This window comes from Colobus angolensis, unplaced genomic scaffold (assembly GCF_000951035.1).
Source record: "Colobus angolensis palliatus isolate OR3802 unplaced genomic scaffold, Cang.pa_1.0 Scaffold437, whole genome shotgun sequence".
NCBI lineage: Eukaryota > Metazoa > Chordata > Mammalia > Primates > Cercopithecidae > Colobus > Colobus angolensis.
In genome coordinates, this window is record NW_012117788.1 from 73670 (window position 1) to 83517 (window position 9848).

At 46.9% G+C, this 9848-nt stretch overlaps 1 pseudogene across 1 annotated transcript in view; it reads left to right on the top strand.

Moving 5' to 3' along the window:
* The window catches only part of LOC105522591, a 15569-nt pseudogene extending 6209 nt beyond the window's left edge, over nt 1–9360 (top strand). Inside the window, exons 2-4 of the transcript XR_001003474.1 lie at nt 7896–7998; nt 8281–8647; nt 9016–9360. The product of XR_001003474.1 is annotated as a 40S ribosomal protein S9-like (transcript). The remainder of the gene's footprint in view (nt 1–7895; nt 7999–8280; nt 8648–9015) is intronic.
* The last annotated feature ends 488 nt before the right edge of the window (nt 9361–9848 follow it).

Sequence of the window (9848 nt, forward strand, 5' to 3'; positions counted from 1 at the left end):
CAAAAATACAAAACTTAGCCAGTCTCATAACCCAGTCAATAAATAAATAAATAAATAGATTAAACACACACACACACACACACACACACACACACGACTACTGCTACTGGGAGGAGCGATTCAGGGCAGCTTGAATCTATGCTTCTGGGTTGCAGTCCTCAAACTTGGCCCAAGTAAACTGCCAACTCAGAAAGTATTTTCCTTTAGGTTGATATAGCTGGCGTAAGTCAGCAGGATTCAGAGTGAACCCCCCCATACCAACCACCCACTGTTTTTCTCTGAAGGCGGTGCGTGGTACTAGCACAACCCCACTGCGTTCTCCACCTTCAGAAGTGTCACTGGTGTTGCGGGTGAGTTCTCCTGAATCCAGACCCCCGTTGCTTTGGTGGAGGTCTAGATTTCGTTTGAGCGGCTTCTCTTTGACTCTCTCTGAATGAGGGTTCTGTCTCTGACTTTCCTATTTAAGTCAGGAGATCAGGATATTTTTCTGGCAACTGATAGGTCTGGAGTTGGCAGTTTGCTTTCATTTTCAGGCAAGACATTGTTGCATCATGACCTTTCATTTTGGAAATCAAACTTTTATGCATGACCAACCTCTCTGAGATTCCCTTTTTCTAATGGATGAGAGTGGATTCTTCACTCCAAAGATAAAAGGCACTTGCTCCCTCCAGCCCGTTAGGGACCCTGAATCACTGGAGACTTCCTGGGGGTGTTGGGACTTTCCTGCCTTAAAGGGTTTCCTCTCTCAGGAGAACATCCATAATCTGTCTCACGCTGCCAGCAAGTGCACGTAAAGGCTGGTCACCAGCACTCGTGAGGACTCCTGACCCTCCGGGGACTCAGCGTTTCTGAGACACATAAAAAAGTGGACACAACTCAGTACTGACGCACTGAGGAGTTACACTCACAAGCAGCACATTTGGACCCAAAACACAGCCCAGAGCTTGGCGGTGAATGATTCAGGCCTCTAAATTATGGGTAACAAAGCATTCGAGTCCGAAGACTCCCTGAGGACGCAGCTTCCCTTGGAAACATCGCTGATTTTCTGTATAGCACCGAGGGAACTTTGTCTTGCAGATATTTGAACAAATGGGCCCACAGGACTTCAGATGGCCCTAAATTACAAAGGCCAAAATGGAGGGCCTTTGATATGCCTAAAATAACTCATTTGTGCACTTGATCAGAAAAATAAGATAAAATAAAATAAAAGTTGTTTTAGAACCAAGCAGAATGGGAGACCTACTTTCTATTTGTCCTGGCTGAAATCTGATAAAAGATTTGAAAAGATTTTTTTTTAAGAGCTCTATGGTTAGAAATCAGCTTAATTAAAAGCTGATATTCAAGCTATAATTTTTATTGACAAGGAGGATCTTTCTGCTTTTTCTCCCTGGGATCCCGTTTCTGGGAATTCTTTTTTCAGTCGACTGAAATTCCCTTTGGAAGAAAAAAAAAGTTTAATCCCTCTGTTTGCTTCCTTTCTTGTTGGCATGATTTTGCTGAGAAAAATGGAAAACTTCATTGGCCTTTCAGAAAATTTAAAATCTTTCCAAATTACCTCCTCTAGGACTTGTTCTTCCATTTCCTTCCGCTTCTGCTCCTCCTTTCTTTGGCCATCTTTGATACCACGTGAAGAAATCTAGAGACTTCCAGCAGAGACTTCTGAGACCCCTTGAGGAACACAGGAAAAGGCACCACACACACACACACACACACACACACACACAGACACACACACACAGACACACACACATGCACACACAGACACACACACACACACACACACTCTCTCTCTCTCTCTCTCTCTCTCTCGGTCCTCTCTTTCTCTTGTGGAGTCCTGAGAATTGTGGGCATGCTTTTCTCAGGTCTAGAGCACTGCTCTCTGTTGCACTGAGTTTCCTGATCTCTGGCTTTTGGAGTACAAAAGGATTACTTTGTATTGAGAGAGAACTTGACCTTTGTGTGTGCAATGGCTGGCATGTCACCGGCAAAAGCTGCAGTTTCAGAAGTAGCTGACGGCAAATGTGGTGAATGGTTATTACTACAGGGGGCTACTTTTTTCTTGGTGTGTTTCGGTAAGAACAGTGAAGTTTGAAGGCTTGGAGGTGATGAAAACGCTGTCCCACGAGGGATAAGACTCCTGTGGGGCGTGGGCTGAGCACAGGATGGGCCGATGGTGCGAGGAGCACTGTGGAGACATTGTGTGGCCCTGGACCCACAGCACTCTGTCCTCTTTTGGGGACCTGCGATTCAAAGTAAAAGTGGGATTCTTGATTTTTAAAGAGCGAGATCGCCTTCCTAGCTGTGCCTGCTTTTCACGTGTTCAATTATGAGGCCCTGAGAACTGCAAATACTTTCTTGGCCCTATTTGTTAATGGGCTCCACCCCAAGCTCAGTAATCCAGGTAAGAAATGGAAACTAAATGAAAAAATCCACCTATCCAACTAGATTGGTCTTCAAAGTACAACTTTCTGGCATTTGGCTGGCTATTTTGAAAAGGTTTTGGTTCGGGACACGCAAGCCCCAAAATGGGGGCGTAGCCTGGGAGGGTTCCCGGCTTTGCCCAGGAACGAACTCAGCAACTTTTATTGAAGTGGCAGAGTGTACAGCAGCAGCACAAGTGCTGCTCCTTCTGGAGCAGGGCTGCCCCATAGTAACCCAGGGTAGCAGAGCAGCAGCTCAGAGGTGGTTCTGCTGTCATAATTATTACATCCACTGTTAATTTATTACATCCACTGTTAATTATATGCAAATTAAGGGGTGGTTTATATAGAATTTTCTAAGGTGAGGGGAGTAACTACTGGGTCCTCCAGTTGCTGCCATGAAAAGGGGCAGTAACGGCTGGGTGTTGCCGTGGCGATGGTAAACTGACATGGCACACTGGTGGGTGTGTCTTACGGAAGCTGCTACCTCCCTGCACCTGTTTCAGCTAGTCCTCAGTTTGGTCTGGTGTCCAGGCTCCACCTCCAGAGTTGAGTCCCGCCTCCTACCTCAGTTTCTGAAGTTTTTCTAGGCCCATCTATGTATTTCCTTGTAAAACTTTCCAGTGAATTCCTAGGATTTTGCATTACCTTGACATCCACTGTTAATCTTCCTTCGACATATCTGAACTCTTTCTTGAAAATGCTTACATTCTCTCTGCTTTGAGACACAAATTCGCTTCCCTGTTTTCTTTAAAACTCCATAAAGGCTTGCAAAAACTTTAATCTGTTCCATTTACGGAGACAGAATTTAATCCAACTGTCCTTTTAAACTACTGAGTTTTACCTGTCTGATGACTAAAATTTTAAAATCAAAGCTGTAAAAATATATTTTTTTCTTTTTTTTGAGACAGTCTTACTCTGTGGCCCAGGCTGGAGTGCAATGGCATGATCTCTGCTCACTGCATGATCTCTGCTCACTGCAACCTCTGCCTCCTGGGCTCAAGTGATTCTTCTGCCTCAGCCTCCTGAGTACCTGGGACTACAGGTGCGCGCCACCATGCCAGGTTAATTTTTGTATTTTTAGTAGAGACAGATTTTTTGCCATGTTGGCCAGGCTAGCCTCGAACTCCTCACCTCAAGTGATCCACCTGCCTCAGCTTCCCAAAGTGTTGTGATTATAGGCGTGAGCCACTGCACCCAGCCAAAGCTATAAAAATCTTAATTTGTGTCTGTGTCTATTTTTTCTTTTTTTTTTTTTTTTGAGATGGAGTTTCACTTTTGTTGCCCAGGCTGGAGTGCAATAATGCGATCTCAGCTCACCGCAACCTCCACCTCCCGGGTTCAAGCGATTCTCCTGCCTCAGCCTCCCGAGTAGCTGGGATTACAGGCCTGTGCCACCATGCCAGGCTATTTTTATATTTTTAATAGAGATGGGGTTTCTCTATGTTCGTCAGGCTGGTCTCAAACTCCCGACCTCAGGTGATCCACCTGCCTCAGCCTCCCAAAGTGCTGGGATTACAGGTGTGAGCCACCATGCCTGGCAGTGTCTATTTTTTATGTGTATCTGTGTACATGCTATGTTTTTATATTGTCTACATGATACCAAGTTGACTTCTAAATAAGTGAACACTCATAAATTAAGTCGATAAGCCCAAATGCTTTTCGAGTTCACATGATTTTCAGTAACCTTTGGGAAATAAAATTAGTTTTTAAATTGTTGTTAAAATTAAATTAGAAAGTTTGAAGGCTAAATATAGTTCAGACATTTTTGCCTGGTCTATTGGTCAAAAAGGTGTATACCAACTCTGCTAGATGTTTTGAGATTGTAAAACTGTTGCCTCAGCTGAGTGCAGTGGCTCATGCCTATAACCCCAGCACTTTGGGAGGCAGAGGCGGATGGATTACTTGATTAGCTGGGTGTTGTTGCACATACCTGTGATCCCAGCTACTCTGGAGGCTGAGGCACTAGAATCACTGGAACTCAAGAGGCGGAGATTGTAGTGAGCTAAGATCGTGCCACTGGGCTCCAGCCTGGGCAACAGAGTGAGACTCTGTCTCAAAAAGAAACCCCAAGAAACAACAAAAAACCCCTATTGCTTCTGTGATATTTTTGATACCTGCTGAATTTGTCTGTGAGCTAAAGTGGTGAGGGCTGGCTGCCAGGCTTCCCCCAACCCTTGCACACATTTTACAGTGAGCTCACATCTTTGGTTTAGAGCCGTTAGGTTCTGGGGTCTAGACAGGTGGTCTTGGTGGGACCTGAAGACATTGGTGTGTCCATAGCACCAAGGACACTAGCCAAACCCAGCATGTCCTCCCTGGCCCAGCTGTGCCTCCTGGGGACATGCTGGGAAGGGCTGGCCTCTTTAGGCATCTTTACAGCTCTGTCCTCTGTCCTGAGCTCTGTGTCTGGTATATAATTCAGGACCCAGATGGTCCCTGCCCTTTGAATGGAGTAACAAAGGCACAGATTTATTGAAGAAGCAAAAGTACAACTCAGAGTAAAAGCAGGTGTGAGCAAGCAGCTAAAGTGACGCCTCAAGTAGGGTTTTTATTGAGCTGAAAGAACTTGGCAACACCCCTAGGGGCCCTTTCGAGGCCTCCGATTGGTTACACCCTATGAAGGATTGGCCTGAGACCAATCAGAGGCTGAGGTGGAGGCTTGGCCTGCAGTCAATCAGAAGCTGAAGTGGAAACTCCTGTTCCACAGACTGAAGCTGTGGCCTGCATGCTGCACAGTCTTGCCTAGCACTGGCCGCACTTGCTGCTCTCTTGCTTATGGGAACTAACTGCACCTGCTGTTCCTTTGCTTATGAGAATTAACTGCACCTGCCGTTCCTTTGCTTATGCCCCAACCCTTGGCTACCCTAATTCCCTATTCTCCTACCTCACCTTTGTGCTGCCAATCAATCTGGACTTGAGACTTCTCTATGTTCTTGAGCCATAGTACCTGTTCCCTCTTTCCCTTCGATGTGCTTCGTGGTGATGTGGGACAGACATCTGAAATGTTGATCATCAACACTTTTTTTTTTTGAGATGGAGTTTCGCTCTTGTTACTCAGGCTGGACAGCAATGGCACGATCTCGGCACGATCCCACAACTTCTGCCTCCCAGGTTCAAGTGAGTCTCCTGCCTCAGCCTTCCAAGTAGTTGGGATTACAGGCATGTGCCACCACGCCTGGCTACTTTTTTCTATGTTTAGTAGAGACAGGGTTTCACCGTCTTAGCCAGGATGGTCTCGATCTGCCGACCTCAGGTGGTCCACCCTCCTCCGCCTCCGAAAGTGCTGGGATTACAGGGCATGAGCCACAGTGCCGGCTGATGATCAATACTTTTAGAAGAGAAAAATTCTGATCAAAAGCGAGAAATGGAAAAGAAAAATAGCTCAGAGCAGTCAGAGCTATGTGAGGTATGCAAAATTTATCTGGCCCAGAGAGAAGTGAGTATGGGACTTCAATCACATACATGCCTCTACCCGTACCCAGGGGCAATTATTTGAAGACATTTTGTTCTTTATTTTCTTTCTTTCTTTCTTCTTTTTTTTTTTTTTTTGAGACGGAGTCTCACTCTGTTGCCCAGGCTGGAGTGCAGTGGCTGGATCTCAGCTCACTGCAAGCCCCGCCTCCCAGGTTCACACCATTCTCCTGCCCCAGCCTCCCAGGTAGCTGGGACTACAGGCGCCCGCCATCTCGCCCGGCTAGTTTTTTGTATTTTAGTAGAGATGGGGTTTCACTGGGTTAGCCAGGATGGTCTCGATCTCCTGACCTCGTGATCCGCCCGTCTCGGCCTCCCAAAGTGCTGGGATTACAGGCTTGAGCCACCGCACCCGGCCTCTTTTCTTCCCTGTAGTTTTCAGACTAGCTGCTTCACCATTGTCTTCATGTTCCTGGAATTTTTGAGGCAAAGAAAAATGTATAGCCAAGGAATATCTTATATCATTTTAATGTAACTTCTTGATAAACAACTCAGGAACTCACCTCTTCTTTTCCTTTAAAACCTTACTTGTAACTGCTGCTAATCAGAGCATACATTCAGGACAACTTGAATCTGTGCTTCCAAGTTGCAGTGCTTAACTTGGCCCAAATTAACTCTCTGCTTACATTTTCGATGTTTACCCTTTAGATCAGCGTACTCTCAAGCCAATATAGTGGGCCCTGTCTTCTACCCTAGACCTTGCCTTTTCCCCTCCACCTGTAATGAAAAATAAAATTCTAAGGCCCCCTCCAGCCATCTGAATGGACCCCTCCTCTTGGCCAAGTGCATTCCAAAGTTAACCTGAAAAACTAGTTCAGGCCATGATTGGAAGCAGGGGTCTGACATTCCTCATATACGCTCCTCCCTTTTGGAATTCAGGAAAAGCTGACCAGCATTAACATTAACACAGACCTTAAGTCTTGTTAGTCTAAAAAGAAACATTTGTAATCTATTCTCTGCGAAGCCTGCTACTTGGAGGCTTCATCCGCATGATGAAGTCTTGGTCTCCATAACCTCTTATTGTAACCGAGACATTTCTTTCTATTGATAATAACTCTTCAACCAATTGCCAATCAGAAAACGTTAAAATCTACCTATAACCTGGAAGCCCCCCGTTTTGAGATGTCCCACCCTTCCAGGTTAAACCACTGTAAATCTTACATGTATTGACTGATGTCTCATGTCTCCCCAAAATGTATAAAGGCAAGCTGTATCCTAACCACCTGGGCTGAGACTGTGTCACGGATGCATTCTTAACCTTGGCAAAATACACTTTTTAAATGGAATGAGTTTTTTTTTTTTTTTTTTTTGAGACATAGTCTCAACTGTGTTGCCCAGGCTGGAGTGTGGTGGTGCGATCTCAGCTCACTGCAACCTCTGCCTCCTGGGTTCAAGCAGTTCTCCTGCCTCAGCCTCCTGAGTAGCTGGGATTACAGGCGCACACCACCACACCTGGCTAATTTTTGTATTTTTAGTATAGTTTCACTGTGTTGGTCAGGCTGGTCTCGAACTCTTGACCTCATGATCCACCCGCCTCAGCCTCCCAAAGTGCTGGGATTACAGGCCTGAGCCACCGCGACTGGCTTGAATGAGATTTTCTCAGATACTTTAGGGTTTGCACACCAAAGGCTGTCCTCACGCCTTTTGAATCTCTCTTGAAGACTCATCTCCTAGGAAACCAGACCTTACTGATCCTCACCTGGCTCTGATCACCTCATTTATTCCAAGATCCACTTGATCCTCCAGGCATAGAAATTATAGACTGTAGGATCCCAGACATTTCTGGCTTAGAAAGTCATTCCAATTTTTACAGATGTGGACCACAGCTAGCCAAGTGATGAGTCTGAGATGGCTATGTGAATGATCTTAACTCACGTAGTTAAGGGGCAAAGCCACGTCTAGAACCCAAGTCTTTGAGTCTTTAACTCAAGATTATTTTCACTACATGGAGATCTAATTATTTGTGTTCCTTTTCTCTGTTGGATTCTTATGTTTTTTCAGGAGGCTCATCCTTCTCAATTCTTTTACTGTTGTTACCATCATCTTTGGCATCATAATCAACATCATCACTTCAGCTGTTCCCAGAGCCCCCCACACAGTGCCAGTGGGTACTCCATAACCATTACTGACAGCACGGCTTCTTAACCCTTTTTCTCTATGCCAAATGATTACGTTTATCGCCCTGTAAACATCAATCGTCTTCAAGACTCAAGGTAACCAGAGTGAGTAGAATGAAAGAAGCATTGTTACTGATGCAAGAAACCCAATGCTGTATTTCAAAGGTCAGAATACACCTTGCTGTACTGAAACAGCAGGAAAGCTGGGAATATAGTGGCCACAGTAGCAGGGAAGTTGACCCAGCTCTTGCCTATTAAAAAAATCACAGGAACCTCTTTCTCAGTGGCCGGGTCTTGCGCCTGGGCGCAGACGGGTAAGCGGAGCCAACACGCCGGTGGCCCGGAGCTGGGTTTGTCGCAAAACTTACATGACCCCGCGGAGACCCTTTGAGAAATCTCGTCTCGACCAAGAGCTGAAGCTGATCGGCGAGTGTGGGCTCCGGAACAAACGTGAGGTCTGGAGGGTCAGATTTACCCTGGCCACGATCCGCGAGGCCACCCGGGAACTGCTGACGCTTGATGAGAAGGACCCACGCGGCGTCTGTTCGAAGGCAGCGCCCCGCTGCGGCGGCGGGTCCGCACTGGGGCGCTAGATGAGGGCAAGATGAAGCTGGATTACATCCTGGGCCTGAAGATCGAGGATCTCTCTTTTTTTTTTAGACAGAGTCTCGATTACATCCTAGGCCTGAAGATCGAGGATTTCTTTTTTTTTTTTTTTTTGAGACGGAGTCTCGCTCTGTCTCCCAGGCTGGAGTGCAGTGGCCGGATCTCAGCTCACTGCAAGCTCCGCCTCCCGGGTTCCCGCCATTCTCCTGCCTCAGCCTCCCGAGTAGCTGGGACTACAGGCGCCGCCACCTCGCCTGGCTAGTTTTTTGTATTTTTTTTTAGTAGAGACGGGGTTTCACCGTGTTAGCCAGGATGGTCTCGATCTCCTGACCTCGTGATCCGCCCGTCTCGGCCTCCCAAAGTGCTGGGATTACAGGCTTGAGCCACCGCGCCCGGCCCGAGGATTTCTTAGAGAGACGCCTACAGGCCCAAGTCTTCAAGCTGGGCTTGGCCAAGTCCATCCACCAGGCTCGCGTGCTGATCCGCCAGCGCCACATCAGGGTCCGCAAGCAGGTGGTGAATATCCTTCATTGTCCGCCTGGGCTTCTCCCTGAGCTCTCCCTAGGGGGGTGGCCGCCCGGGCCGCGGGAAGAGGAAGAACGCCAAGCAGGGCCAGGGTGGGGCCGGGGCTGGAGACGATGAGGAGGAGGATTAAGCCCACCTTTCTCTCCTGGGCTGCTGGATTGTCTAGTTTTCCTGCCAAATACACAGGATCAGCGCTTAAAAAAAAAAAAAAAAAAAAATCACAGGAACCATTGAGGGTGAGGCTGCTGGATTTCAGAAGGCCTGTTAATTGCTTACACCTTGACCTACCCTTGCTATAATGCACCGTGCAGCAATGAACTCCTGACTCTAGCTGGGCCAATCTGACTTGCTAATGGCAACTTAGAATTGAGGCCAAGAAACACGGGGCCTTGTCTGGTAGGGGCTAGAATTGTGAAGTGATGTAAGGCTAGGCCAGATGGTCACGCCTGGTGAAGCTCAGAAAGAGAGAATGAAGGAGAACCTCAGAGGAGCAGAGATGAGAGACGCCCAAAAAACAAACAGCAGTTATGGGTCCTGACTCCCACTCCAGCTCCCATCTTTTTGTGGTCTATACAAAACCCAGTATCTACAAAAGCGCTTCTTTCTTTTCTCTGCTTGACTTGAACTAATTGAGTGGGTTGCTTTTGCAACCAAGAAGTCTTCACTAAGACCCTCCCCTTCTTCACAGAGCTGAGAGATGAACCAG